The sequence below is a fragment of the Scyliorhinus torazame genome, chromosome 5 (genome assembly GCF_047496885.1).
Source record: "Scyliorhinus torazame isolate Kashiwa2021f chromosome 5, sScyTor2.1, whole genome shotgun sequence".
NCBI lineage: Eukaryota > Metazoa > Chordata > Chondrichthyes > Carcharhiniformes > Scyliorhinidae > Scyliorhinus > Scyliorhinus torazame.
This window is the reverse complement of record NC_092711.1, coordinates 95,340,863-95,356,208: the sequence shown is the minus strand read 5'-3', so window position 1 is coordinate 95,356,208 and position 15,346 is coordinate 95,340,863. Positions and strand designations below refer to the sequence as shown.

The 15,346-nt window shown below is 46.8% G+C and overlaps 1 long non-coding RNA gene and 1 pseudogene across 1 annotated transcript; one reads left to right on the top strand and one right to left on the bottom strand.

The window, feature by feature from the left end:
* Positions 1–851: 851 nt before the first annotated feature.
* LOC140419031 (uncharacterized) lies at positions 852–5,238 on the top strand (annotated as a pseudogene).
* A 4,699-nt stretch (positions 5,239–9,937) lies between these two features.
* On the bottom strand, positions 9,938–14,745 carry LOC140419038 (uncharacterized). The gene is made up of 2 exons (XR_011945497.1): positions 13,249–14,745; positions 9,938–10,433 (listed from the first exon to the last, which is right to left on the bottom strand). It is a non-coding gene; the product is annotated as an uncharacterized lncRNA (long non-coding RNA).
* Between the last annotated feature and the right edge of the window lie 601 nt (positions 14,746–15,346).

Genomic DNA, 15,346 nt, shown 5'->3' with positions numbered 1-15,346 from the left:
TGTCGCATTACATTCATCCCCTACCATCTGGCCTGCAAAATCCTACCAACTGTCCTGGCTTTACACAATTCACACCTCTTTAACCTGGGGTTACCCCATCTCTGGATCTGTAAAGATTTAATCACCGGCTAATGCTCGCATTCCAAGCATTGTCTGGCATCTTTGAATCTGTCTATATATATGTTTCTGGAACATACCTCTTCGTTCACCTGAGGAAGGAGCAGCGCTCTGAAAGCTAGTGACATCGAAACAAACCTGTTGGACTTTAACCTGGTGTTGTAAGACTTCTTACTAATACATGTGACAATAATAAACCAAATCAAATTCTCCTCTCTCTAAACTATCCATAGACTTCCTCCTCCCTATCAATTGTAGCCCTAATTCTTTTGGCCATCCTCCTAATTTTTGCCCAGTTCTCCTCCCCAATGCTGCTGACTCGGATTCTATTTCACACTCAGCTATTTACCTCCCTAATATGTCACTCTGATGTCTAAATCTTAACACCTGAATTTAACAATTTTTGCTGAATGGGAGTCATAATTAACTCCAGTGACGACCCACATGAATTTTCTGTCCGGGTGGGTTCACTGCGCCATCTCCCGACCACCTATCCCCCAGTGCCAGGAGTTCAGACACTGGGTTCCAAACGAGCAATGGCGGCTCCAGCTCCCACAAGCCTCCGCGCCGGGGAAACCGCTCCATTCACCGCGCGGATGTGCGGTCGGAATTGCGCATGTTCACCGTAAGAAGGGTTGCGCATGTGCGGAGATTTGCGCTTTCTATTGGTCAACAGTTGAGTGTGATTTGGAGTCAAAGTGTCTCCCAGCCGACGTAACTTCCGCTTTCCCATTGTCTTCGTGCGGGGCATTGACCAATGGCAATTGTCGGGAGACCGGAAGAACTTTATTCCTCCAGCCAATCAGAGCACGGCTTTGGGTGCATTCAGATTAAGCTTCACAGAAGAGTGAACCTCCTCATGTCTCCAAATCTGTGAGTGAAACACTGTCTTCTCCCCCTTTCCAGTTACTCATTCCGCGGTTAAATTGTTGACTTGCAGGAACTGAAGTGAAACAAAGTGAATCCAGGGAGAGTGCAGACTCTGGGAAGGTTGGCCCAGCTTGACACATTTATTTGTCTGGTTAAAAGGATGGTCTCTTTCCTAATGTTCACAAGGGCTGGCATCCACAGAGATGGCTGACGTTTAAGGGGACAGTATTTTTTTTTTAAATTTAGAGCACCCAGTTCTTTTTTTTTTCCAATTAAAGGACAATTTAGCATGGCCAATTCACCTACCCTGCACATCTTTTTGGGTTGTGGGGGCAAAACCCACGCAGACACGGGGAGAATATGCAAACCCATCCCTGACAGTGACCCGGGGCCGGGATTGAACCTGGGTCCTCGGTGCCGTGAGGCAGCAGTGCTAACACTACACCACCATGCTGCCCCGAGGGGATAGAAAATCAATATAGGACACTGATATGTCCAGTTTTGTAATATGGTACATATTAGAGTATTTTGTTTAAGTAATAAAGTGCTAATTATTTCTGGTCTAGAGATATAATGCTGTCACTAAGTTATACATTTCCAACCATAGTGAGAATGCGGGAAGAATTTGTGGGATGGAGATGTGGGATTCAGGGGCAAGGGAGAGGAATATTTTACAGAAACTAGCATTGTCTGTTCTGAATTTCTGTCCTGTACTTAGTGAAGACTTTTGTAAACTCCTTTTACAGGATGTCAGAAGGGAAGGATTTGCAGCCAGAAATCTCAAAATGCATCAAGACTTAACAGAGCCACTCGAATGACCAGAACCTGAATGCCATCAATCTTTGAATCTCGAAGGATAAATTGTCTGTTTTGGCCGTCACATCAGTATGACTGGAAAGGCACTAAGAAACACAGATCTGAGTGAGTGTGTCCAGTGCACTGACTGTGGAAAGGGCTTTAACCAATTATACACCATTTACAGCGGGGAAGAGACCGTACACATGCTGTGTGTGTGGACCAGGCTTTAACTGATTGTCAAACTTGGAAAGACACAAGAACACCCGCAGCATGGAGAAGCCACGGGAAGGTGAGGACTGTGGGAAGGATAGCCGTATCCCGTCTGCACTGGAAACTCATAAACCTGTTCACAGTGGGGAGAGACCATTCGCCTGCTCCAAGTGTGGGGAAGGCGACTGCTCCCCATCTGCCCTCAAGATTCATCACTGCAGTCACACTGTGGAAAGGCCGTTCATCTGCTCGGAGTGTGGGAAGGGATTTCTCCAGTCATCTGACCTGTGGAATCACCAGCAAGTTCACACTAGGGAGAGGCCGTACATCTGCTCTGAGTGTGGGAAGGGATTCACTCAGTCATCCCACCTGCTGACACACCAGCAAGTTCACACCGGGGAGAAGCCGTTCAGCTGCTCGAAGTGTGGGAAACAATTCAATCATTCATCTGATCTTCTGAATCACCAATAAGTTCACACAGGGGAGCGACCGTTCACCTGCCCCGAGTGTGGAAAGGGTTTCACTCAGTCATCCCACCTGCTGATACACCAGCGAGTCCACACTCGGGAGAGGCCGTTCCACTGCCCCGAGTGTGGGAAGTGTTTTATTCAATCATCACACCTAGTGACACATCAGGGCATCCACACCAGGGAGAGGCCATTCACCTGCTCAGAGTGTGGGAAGCGTTTTATTCAATTATCGCACCTAGTGACACACCAGGGAGTCCACACCAGGGAGAGGCCATTCAACTGCCCCGAGTGTGGGAAACGTTTTATTCAATCATCCCACCTAACATCACATCAGGGGGTTCACAGCAGGGAGAGGCCTTTCACATGCTCAGAGTGTGGGAAGCGTTTTATTCAATCATCTCACCTAGTGTCACACCAGGAGGTTCACACCAGGGAGAGGACGTTCACCTGCCCTGAGTGTGGGAGGGGATTCATTCTGTTATCGGACCTGCAGAATCACCAGCAAGTTCACACTGGGGAGAGGCCATTCTCCTGCTCTGAATGTGGGAAGGGATTCACTCGTTCAGCCAACCTGCAGGCACATCAACGCATTCACACCAGGGAGAGACCATTCACCTGCTCTGAGTGTGGGAAGGGATTCGCTCTTTCATCTGATCTGCAGAGTCACCAGCAAGTTCACACTGGGGCGAGGCCATTCACTTGCTCTGAGTGTGGGAAGGGATTCATTCAGTCATCCCATCTGCAGACACACCAGCAGGTTCACAAGGATTCGCAAAGGGATTTACTCAGTCATCCCACTTGCTGAGACACCAGCAAGTCGCTAAGTGATGACTGGGACTGGATTCTGCTGTTTTTGCTGCTGTGAATCACATCCAGGACTGAACCATGTTCTTTCTGACACTTGGTGAAGTAGGAGAGTTGGAGGGTTTCTTTCTGCTGGACTGGCTGGTGTCAGACTTTGCTTCCAGTGGGCTGATGCTGAGCCTGGGAGAGCACATTTCCACTGAAATGATCCACAAAAGCTGCTGAAGGACATTCATTTTATCCTGGACAGTAAATAGTGTTTTTAATTGCACTACAGGTAGTCCTAAAATAAATACATTTGTCGCTGTTGCATTGAGTCTACAGCACAGGGCCAGGCCAGTCGGCTCAATTGGTCTGTGTCAGTATTTATGCGACACATGATCCTCCACCCTCCCTCTTCATCTCCACCATCAGCATCTCCTTCTATTCCTTTCTCCCTCATGGATGTATCTTGCTTTACGGTCAATGTATCACGCTGTTCATCTCAACCTCGTTTTAAAAAATTTTAGAGTACCCAATTCATTTTTCCCAATTAAGGGGTAATATGCGGCCAATCCACCTACCCTGCACATCTTTGGGTTCTTGGGGCAAAACTCATGGAAACAAGGGGAGAATGTGCAAACTCCATACGGATAGTGACCCAGAGCCGGGATCAAACCTGGGACCTCGGTGCCGTGAGGCAGCAGTGCTAACCACTGCGCCACAGTGCTGCCCTAGGTTAAAGAGGTTTCTACTGAAATTATTGAACGCCTGCATAATCTTAAAGACTCCCATCAGATCACCCTTCAGTCATCTCCTTTCTAGTGAAAGGCAGCCGCAACCTTTCCTGAGGGTTAAATATTATTCTTGTGAACACTTGTTGCACCTTCTCCAGTGTCTATTTCCTTTTTCTAAATAGCGATCACCAATGTTGACAGAGCTCCCAGTGTAGTCTAACCCTGGTTTAAAACCAGTTAAGCAAAACCTCCCTGCTTTTCAATTCTATCCCTCTGTAATGGGACCCGATATATGGGCCCCACACTTTCGGAAAGATGTGACTTTCTCAGAGAGATTGCAGAGGAGATTTATGAGGACACCAGGAATGAGCAACTTCAGTTAGTTGGAGTGACTGGAGCAGCTGAAATTCCTCTCTTTATATCACAGTCAGCAGAGATGGAGGGCACTCAGCCCATCCTGGCACAAAGGAAGATGGTTGTGGTTGTTGAGGTCAATTATCTCACCTCCTGAACATCACTGAAGGAGTTCCTCAGGGTAGTGTCCTTGGTCCCAACATCTTCAGCTACTTGATCAATTACCTTCCTTTCATCATAATGTCAGAAGTGGGGATGTTTGCAGATCACTGCACAATATTCAGCACCATTCACAGCTCCTCAGATACTGGCACAGTCCATGTCCAAATGCAGCAAGACCTGGACAATGTCCAGGCTTGGGCTGATGAGTGGGAAGGAAACATGGGCCACACAATTGCCAGACAGACAATGACCAGACAAGGCCCAAGACCATAAGAAACTACAGAGAATCATGAACACAGTCCAGTCCATCTGGCGAAACCTCCTCCCATCCATTGATTCCATCTACACCCCTGCTGCCTTGGGAAAGCGGGAAGCATAATCAAAGACCCCTCCCGCCCGGGTTATTCTCTCTTCCAACCTCTTCTATCGGCCAGGAGATACGATCGTCTGAGAACACGCACTAACAGGTTCAAAAAAAGCTTCTTCCCTGCTGTTACCAGACTCCTCAATAGCCCTCTTGTGGACTGAACTGATCGCTCCACACACCTTCTCTACTGAGTAGTACTCACTCCATATGCTTCACCTGGTGCCTGTGTCTGTGTATTTACATTGTGTATTTACGTATGTCATATGTTTTTTCCATCTTTTGAACATTCTGTCTGGACTGTACGCAGAACAATACTTTTCACTGTACCTCAGTACACGTGACAATAAATCCAATCCAATCTCCAACAAAAGAGTATCTGACCATTACCCCTTGACATTCAATGGCTGAATCCCCCACTACACCTTGGAGGTTGCCATTGACCAGAAGCTGAATTGGACTAGCCACATACATATTATGGCTGCAAGAGCAGGTCACAGGCTAGCAATCCTGTGGTGACTATCTCACCTCCTGACTCCCCAAAGCCTGTCCGGCATCTCCAAGGACGAAGTCAGGAGTGTGATGGAATACTCTCCCCTTGCCTGGATGAGTGCAGCTCCAACTGCACTCAAGAAGCTTGGCAAAACTCAGAACAAATCAACCCACTTGATTGGCATCTTTTCCTCATTCACTGCCCCCACCACTGATGTACAATGGTGGCTGCGTGTACCATCTACAAGATGTGCTGCAGAAACCCACCAAGGCTCCTTCAGCAGCAATTTCCAAACTCACAACGTCTGCCAATTAATGATAAAAATCTTTATTAGTGTCACAAGTAGGCTTACATTAACACTGCAATGAAGTTACTGTGAAAATCCCCTAGTCGCCACATTTAGGCGTCTGTTTGGGTACACTGAGGGAGAATTCAGAATGTCCAATTCACCTAACAGCACATCTTTCGGGACTTGTGGGAGGAAACCGGAGCACCCGGAGGAAACCCATCCAAACACGGGGAGAACATGCAGACTCAGCACAGACAGTGACCCAAACCGGGAATTCAAACAGGGAATTGAACCCGGGTCCCTGGCGCTGTGAAACAATAGTGCTAACCATTGTGCGACAGTATCACCCAATTAGAAGGTAGAAAGACGAGGACAGCAGATACATGAGAACACCTCCACCTAGGCATTCACCTCCAAGTCACTCATGTCAGGAAAACAGAGATAGTTTTAAGTGATCTGTATTTGTGTTGTTAAATATTAAAATCGAGTATAGATTTCAGTGGGTTTGATTCAGTATTCTGTGCAGGAACAGAACAAAGAACAAAGAAAAGTACAGCACAGGAACAGGCCCTTCGGCCCTCCAAGCCCGTGCCGACCATGCTGCCAGTCTAAACTACAATCTTCTACACTTCCTGGGTCCGTATCCCTCTATTCCCATCCTATTCATGTATTTGTCAAGATGCCCCTTAAATGTCACTATCGTCCCTGCTTCCACCACCTCCTCCGGCAACGAGTTCCAGTACCCTCTGTGTAAAAAAACTTGCCTCGTACATCCCCTCTAAACCTTGCCCCTCGCACCTTAAACCTATGCCCCCTAGTAATTGACCTCTCTACCCTGGGGAAAAGCCTCTGACTATCCACTCTGTCTATGCCCCTCATAATTTTATACACCTCGATCAGGTCGCCCCTCAACCTCCGTCATTCCAGTGAGAACAAACCGAGTTTATTCAACCGCTCCTCATAGCTAATGCCCTCTATACCAGGCAACATCCTGGTAAATCTCTTCTGCACCCTCTCTAAAGTCCTTCACATCCTTCTGGTAGTGTGGCGACCAGAATTGAACACTATACTCCAAGTGTGGCCTAACTAAGGTTCTCTCCAGCTGCAACATGACTTACCAATTCCTATACTCAATGCCCCGGCCAATGAAGGCAAGCATGCCGTATGCCTTCTTGACTACCTTCATCACCTGTGTTGCCCCTTTCAGTGACCTGTGGACCTGTACACCTAGATCTCTCTGACTTTCAATACTCTTGAGGGTTCTACCATTCACTGTATATTTCCTACCTGCATTAGACCTTGCAAAATGCATTTCCTCACATTTGTCCGGATTAAACTCCATCTGCCATCTCTCCGCCCAAGTCTCCAAACAATCTAAATCCTGTTCTATCCTCTGACAGTCCTCATCGCTATCCGCAATTTCACCAATCTTTGTGTCATCTGCAAACTTACAAATCAGACCAGTTACATTTTCCTCCAAATCATTTATATAAACTACGAACAGCAAAGGTCCCAGCACTGATCCCTGCGGAACACCACTAGTCACAGCCCTCCAATTAGAAAAGCACCCTTCCATTGCTACTCTTTGCCTTCTATGACCTAGCCAGTTCTGTATCCATCTTGCCAGCTCACCCCTGATCCCGTGTGACTTCACCATTGGTATCAGTCTACCATGAGGGACCTTGTCAAAGGCCTTACTGAAGTCCATATAGACAACATCCACTGTCCTACCTGTATCAATCATCTTTGTGACCTCTTCGAAAAACTCTATCAAGTTAGTGAGACCCGGGGCAGCACGGTGGCGCAGTGGTAGCACTGCAGTCTCACGGCGCCGAGGTCCCAGGTTCGATCCCGGCTCTGGGTCACTGTCCGTGTGGAGTTTGCACATTCTCCCTGTGTTTGCGTGGATTTCGCTCCCACAACCCAAAGATGTGCAGGATAGGTGGATTGAACATGCTAAATTTTCCCTTAGTTGGAAAAAATGAATTGGGTACTCTAAAGTTATTTTTAAAAAGTTAGTGAGATCCAACCTCCCCTTCACAAAACCATGCTGTCTCTCGCTAATACGTCCATTTGCTTCCAAATAGGAGTAGATCCTGCCTCGAAGAATTCTCTCCAGTAATTTCCCTACCACTGATGTAAGGCTCACCGGTCTGTAGTTCCCTGGATTATCCTTCTTAAACAAAGGAACAACATTGGCTATTCTCCAGTCCTCCGGGACATGACCTGAAGACAGTGAGGATCCAAAGATTTCTGTCAAGGCCTCAGCATTTTCCTCTCTAGACTCCTTCAGTGTTCTGGGGTAGATCCCATCAGGCCCTGGGGACTTATCTACCTTACTATTTTTCAAGACGCCTAACACCTCGTCTTTTTGGATCTCAATGTGATCCAGGCTATCTACACACCTTTCTCCAGACTCAACATCCACCAATTCCTTCTCTTTGGTGAATACTGATGCAAAGTATTCATTTAATACCTCACCCTTTCCTCTGGCTCCACACATAGATTCCCTTGCCTATCCTTCAGTGGGCCAACCCTTTACCTGGCTACCCTCTTGCTTTTTATGTACATGTAGAAAGCCTTGGGATTTTCCTTAACCCTATTTGCCAATTACTTTTTGTGACCCCTTCTAGCCGTCCTGACTCCTTGCTTAAGTTTCTTCCTACTTTCCTTATATTCCACACAGGCTTAGTCTTTCCCAGCCTTCTAGCCCTGACAAATGCCTCCTTTTTCTTTTTGATGAGGCCTACAATATCTCTCGTTATCCAAGGTTCCCGAAATTTGCCGTATTTATCCTTCCACACAGGAGCATGCCGGTCCTGAATTCCTTTCAACTGACATTTGAAAGCCTCCCACATGTCAGATGTTGATTTACCCTTAAACATCCGCCCCCAATCTAGGTTCTTCAATTCCCGCCTAATATTGTTATAATTAGCCTTCCCCCAATTTAGCACATTCACCCTAGGACCACTTTTATCCTTGTCCACCAGCACTTTAGAACTTACTGAGTTGTGGTCACTGTTCCCGAAATGCTCCCCTACTGAAACTTCTACCACCTGGCCGGGCTCATTCTCGAATACCAGGTCCAGTATAGCCCCTTCCCTAGTTGGACTATCTACATATTGTTTTAAGAAGCCCTCCTGGATGCTCCTTACAAACTCTGCCCCGTCTAAGCCCCTGGCACTAAGTGAGTCCCAGTCAATATTGGGGAAGTTGAAGTCTCCCATCACACCAACCCTGTTGTTTTTACTTGTTTCCAAAATCTGTCTACCTATCTGCTCCTCTATCTCCCGCTGGCTGTTGGGAGACCTGCAGTAAACCACCAACATTGTGATTGCATCTCTACCCATATAGCCTCGCTGCCCTCTGAGGTGTCCTCCCGTAGTACAGCTGTGATATTCTCCCTAACCAGTAGCGCAACTCCGGCACCCCTTTTACATCCCCCTCTATCCTGCCTGAAACATCTAAATCCTGGAACATTTAGCTGCCAATCCTGTCCTTCCCTCAACCGGGTCTCTGTAATGGTAAGAACATTATAGTTCCAAGTACTAATCCAAGCTCTAAGTTCATCTGCCTTACCTGGTATACTTCTTGCATTAAAACATATGCACTTCAGGTCATCAGACCAGCTGTTTTCAGCAACATCTTCCTGTCTGCTCTTCCTCAGAGCCATACTGGCCCTATTCCCTAGTACTCCCTCAATGCTTTCACCTTCTGACCTATTGCTCCCATGCCCACCCCCCTGCCATACTAGTTTAAACCCTCCCGTGTGACACTAGCAGTGTGGGGGAGCGGTGGTTGTCTGTTCATGGATAACCTGTGCGTTCAAAGGCACGGTGTGTCCACTGAGAACATTATAGTAAAAGATATGTTGTAACCTGTGTTGTCCTTGAAAACTGTGCACGTTTGTGAAGATAAGGAGGAGTGAAGGAGTATTGTATCACAGTGAGACCTTTCATGTTTAATGAATGTTTTTGTTGGTGAAAGCTAATTGGCAATCCTGTGCTCTGTTCCTCCACATTTTCTAAACAAAGTTACAGTCTTTTTAGCCAGGGTTCCATTCTGGGATCTTCCCATCCAGTTATTACATCACTGGGATTGTAACACTCACCATCTTGCTGTGGAAATATATCACTGTTCCTTCACTGCCCCGGGTCAGAATCCTGGTACTTCCTCCCTAACCACACTGTGGGTGACACCATAGGGACTGCAGCAGTTCAAGACGTCAGCTCACCACCACCTTCTCAAGGGCAATTAGGGATGGGCAATAAATGGTGACTTAGACAGAGGCACACACCTTTGTTTTATTCATTCACAGGAATAAATGGGCTTTGACCTCCATAAAGGAATAGAAAATATTAGGCAAGACCTGTTTTTAGCCCATTTCATTGGGTTTCAATGCCATCATTGCCTTCTCCCTTGTTCTCATGTCCTGGGCCTCTTACAAAGTGATGCCTGATGGAATCGAGTCAGCCTGACTCCACTTTGTTACTTCTGACACTGTTATCAATCCCCAGATTGGTACAGAGACCTTTATCACCTCAAAACAAACACATCTTTCTCACAGTTTGAGGCTAGTTCTCCTGCACAATTCAATTCATTTTGCAGCCATTGCTAATTCTGGCAAGGCTGTGACTTGACTAAATTGTCCATCATGCTTTGCATTTTGAGCCCACAATGCAGTTCTTCAGATATCCACGGTCTGGGTTCTTCTATCACCTCGATGTTCCATGTTACCACCATGACACAAACTCCACACACAGGGTTACACCACAGCCCGTCTGCACTGATTAATATTAAAGAAATAAAGAGAGTTAAAAATTGATTGCACATTTTAAAAGGTGGATATTAATAATAATCTTTATTAGTGTCACAAGTCGACTTACATTAACACTGTAATGAAGTTACTGTGAAAATCCCCTCGGCGCCACACACCGGTCCCTGTTCGGGTACACTCAGGAAGAATTCAGAATGTCTAATTCACCTAAGAAGCACGTCTTTCGGGACTTTTGGAAAGAAATCTGAACACGTGGAGGAAACCCACGCAGACACGGATAACATGTAGCCTTCCAGTAGAGCTATTGAGTTAAAAGCAGGTAAGGTGGGCAGCACAGTGGCACAGTGGTTAGCATTTCTGCCTCACGGCGTGGAGGTCCCAGGTTCGATCCCGGCTCTGGGTCACTGTCCGTGTGAAGTTTGCACATTCTCCCCGTGTCTGCGTGGGTTCACTCCCACAACCCAAAGATGTGCAGGATAGATGGATTGGCCACCTTAAATTGCCCCATAATTTGAAAAAATGAATTGGGTACTCTAAATTTATTTTTAAAAAGCAGATAAGTTATGCTGAACCTTTATCAATCACTGTTAAATCACAATGGTACGCCGCGCTACGTATCGATGGCCTCAGAACTTTGCCTGAGGTCCGCCTCCCGATGCTCCTCCCCGACCAGCCAAGTTCCCGATGCTGTGGGTCGCGTGTGGTCCCATCCTGTCGAGAACTCGGCATGGCGGCTGCGGACTCAGTCCAGCACTGCCACAGTCAGGGGAGGGCTGATCCGTGGGCAGGGGGTTCTTTACTAGGGTCTGGGGGCACTATGGGGGTGGTCCGGAGCGTGCGAGCCAGCCAAATGGGGGGCATTATTTTGCAGGCCAGGTCCGCGAGTGGCCTCTGCCATGTAGTACGGCGCGGCCGCCGCTGTGCGCATATGCGGCCACAGACCTGGCAAATCTCCAGGGCATATTGGCAGCTAGAGCCGGGTGCTCTACGCAGCCGACATGCTAGCCCCCAGGAAAACGGGGAATTGGTAGCCGTTTTACACCACTGTTCCCACGCCGGCGTGGGGATATAATCCCAGAATGGGAGAATCCAGCCCCATATGTTTCAATCAGATTCCCTCTCATTCTTCCAAACTCAAGTGGATACAGGCACAGCCTGTCCAAGTTTTCCTCCTATGATAACCCCTCATCCAGTCAAGTGAACCTTCTCTGGCCAGTTTCGAATGAAATTATGTCCTTTCTTAAATAAGGAGACCAAAATCGTACAGAGTACTTTGCATGTGGTCTCACCAATACCCTGTACAACTGCAGTACTTTCCCCTTGCAATAAACAGCAACACTCCCTTTACCTTCCCAATCGTGTACTGTATATGCAGAGTAACTGGTCCTGATTCATGCCCCAATACACCTCGATCCCTCTGTACCTCGGAGCTGCAATCTCTGTGCATTTAAACAAGCAATGCAAGATGGCGCCGGAACGTGGCGACTCTCTGCGAGCTCTTTCACACAGATCCTCTTCTTACATCTCCGATAATCATATTAATCTCTTAAAACTTAATTCTAACACCAACACTGACCTTTCTCTTTTACATTTTCTTCACACAGCTTTCTGAATGAGTAGTACTACACTCTGCATGCTTCACCCGATGTCTGTGTGATGATGTATTTACATTGTGTATTTTATGGTTGCCCTATGTATTTTCTTTTCATGTACAGAATGATCTGCCTGAGCTGTGCGCAGAACAATATTTTTCGCTGTATCTCAGTACACATGACAATAAACAAATTCAATCCAATATGTTGCTTTTTTATTCTTCCTGCCAAAGTGGACAAGTTCACATTTCCCCACATTATGCTCAATCTGCCAAATTGTTGCTCACTTATTTAGCCTATCTGCACCCTTTACAGACACCTTATGGTCACTCACAACTTACCTTCCTCCATACCTTTGTAGCAACAGCAAATTCTGCAACCGTACTTTTGATCCTGTCAACCAAGTCCTGAAAATAGTTGAGGCCCAGTGCTGACCCCTGTGGCACTCCACAGGTTACATCTTGCCAGTCCAAAAATGACAATGTTTTACCTTCTCAATGTTTCCTGTTCGCTAACCAATCCTCTGTTGATGCTGTTACCAACTACAGAATGAGCTTTTATTTTGTGGAGTGAACTTTTATGTGGCACCTTGTCAAGTGCTATGGAAATCTAAATACACACATCCACAGGTCCCCCTTTATCCACATCGCTTGTTACTTCCTCAAATAACTCTACTAAATTGGTCAAACATGATTTCCCTTGCACAAAATCATGTTGATTCTGCCTGATTGCACTGAGATTATCTAAGTGCCCAATCTAGCCTCTCAATAACAGAATTAACATGGTTCAGTCCTGCATTGTATTAGCAGCAGCAGCAACAGCAGAATCTAACCCCTGCAGTGACTTGTGAACTCGCTGGTGTCTCAGCAGATTGGATGACCGAGCAAATCTCATCCCACATATGGAGCAGGTGAATGACCTCTCTCCTGTGTGAACCTGCTGGTGTCTAAGCAGGTGGGATGATTGAACAAATCTCTTCCCACACATGGAACAGGTGAATGACCTCTCCCCAGTGTGACCTTGTTGGTGTCTCAGAAGGTCCTTAGTGCTCTTAAAGCTCTTCTCACAGTCAGAACATTTAAAAGGTCTCTGCTCAGTGTGAACAAGTTGATGTACAGTGAGCTGGGATGGCTGAGTGAATCCCTTTCCACACATGGAGCAAGTGAAAGGTCTTTCTCCAGTGTGAATTCGCTCATGTATCAGAAGGTGGGGTGAATCAGCAAATCCCTTACCACACACAGAGCAAATGAACGGCCTCTCTCCAGTGTGAACGCGCTGGTGTCTCAGACGGTGGGATGAATGGGTGAATCCCTTCCCACACACAGAGCAGGTGAATGGCCTCTCTCCAGTGTGAACTCGCTGGTGTGTCACTAGATCCTGTTTGCTTTTAAAGCTCTTCTCACAATCAGAACATTGAAATGGTCTCTGATCAGAGTGAACTCGCTGGTGTGTTTGTAGCTGGGATAAACGTCCAAATCTCCTCTGACAGAGAGAGCAGGTGAACGGCATCTCCCAGTGTGAGTGCGTTGATGGGCTTGTAAATCATTTTTACTTTTAAAACACTTCTCACAGTGCGAGCATTGAAAAGGTCTCTGATCAGAGTGAACCAGTTGGTGTGTTAGAAGGTGGATGACTGAGTGAATCCCTTCCCACACACTGAGCAGGTGAAAGGCCTCACCTCCATGTGAGTGCGCTGGTGTCTCAGCAGGTCCTTTGTGCCTTTAAAGCTTTTGTCACAATCAGAACATTGAAACGGTCTCTGATCAGAGTGAACTTGCTGGTGAATCAGGAGGCTTGATAAAGCATTACACCCCTTCCCACATTCAAGGCAATTGAATGCCCTCTCGCCAGTATGAACACGCTGATGTGTATACAGGCTGGATGAGTAAGCAAATCCTTTCCCACACACAGTGCAGGTGAAAGGCCTCTCTCCAGTGTGAATGCGTCGATGAATATCCAATCCAGATGGGTAATTAAATCCCTTTCCACAGTCCCCACATTTCAATAGTTTCTCCATGATGTGAGTGTCCTTCTGTTTCTCCAGGTTGGGAAATGTTGAAGCCTCGTTTACACAGAATATGTACAGGGTGACTACTCAATGTGAATGCTGTGGTTTTTCTTTCAGGCTGGTGAAAGCTCTTTCCGTATCCAGCACATTGGAAACTCTCGGGTATTTGCGTATCTCGGTGCTTTCTCTGTCACACTGATGGCTCACATCTTTTTCCACAGACAGAATGGAACAAACGTTTCTCCTTCTGTACACAAAGGCTGATGATATTCAGATTCTGATGAATCAAATCGCTGAAGCATCTTGATGTGAAGTTTGGTTTGAGTTTCATGTCTGTAAATTCTGCTAATATCCTGTAAAAATAATTTTACAAAATCCATCACTAACAGTCCAGAGGGTTTGGGGCCTCCAGCGGGTATTTGTGAATCCTCCCCACCCACCTGCCAGGGTTCCCTTCCTTGCCAGAGATCAGAGTCCTCATTGATTTGAGTGCGAAGTGGAAGCTCTTATTTCTTGTCCCCCTCCCCCATCCTCTGATGTGAACCATCCTCCAGTGTCTGAAGCAGGATGGTGCCCGTTAACCTGGGCCTGTTCCCGGGAGAGAGAAGCCCCGCAGCTGCAAATTGTGAAGGGGTTGCGGATCCACAAAGTGTTTCCAAATCCTCCCACCCACCGCCTGACGCTGACTCCGCTTCTCCGGGACAAACAAGGGCCGAGGCATCAATCATAATGCGCATGCTCCAAACTCTTTGACACTACGCCTGCGCATTGGTGTCCAGCTCTGTCCATGCTCCGGATCCAATGCCCGGCTGATTGACAACAGTTCAGGACCAATTGGAAGATGTTGTGGGACTGGAGAACTGAGCACGAGCTACTCATTCTCCAACCAATCAGAATGAATGAGGGGCGGGGCTGAGCCCGGATCTCCCTCATTGGCTGAAACTGCATCATTTTGAAAGCTGATTTGTCTCAAACTCCAGGAGAAAAATGGACCTTTCGTTTGTGGCTTTAAACAGATGAAACTCTGTGGGTGTGGAGCAAACATTTCAACATTTGTTCCTGAAATGTGAAACTATGTTTACATAATTGAAGAGCTGACTTCACAGAAGAACAGGGAAGAGAGGGAATGTCCACAATTTGTATTTGGGTTACTGGGCATCAGTTTGCTCTCACTTACCGTTACTTGTTTAAAGGTGTAGAAGGAGCTTTTAATGAAATGAAATGAAAATTGCTTATTGTCACAAGTAGGCTTCAAATGAAGTTACTGTGAAAAGCCCTGAGTCGCCACATTCCGGCGCCTGTTCGGGGAGGCTGGTATGGGA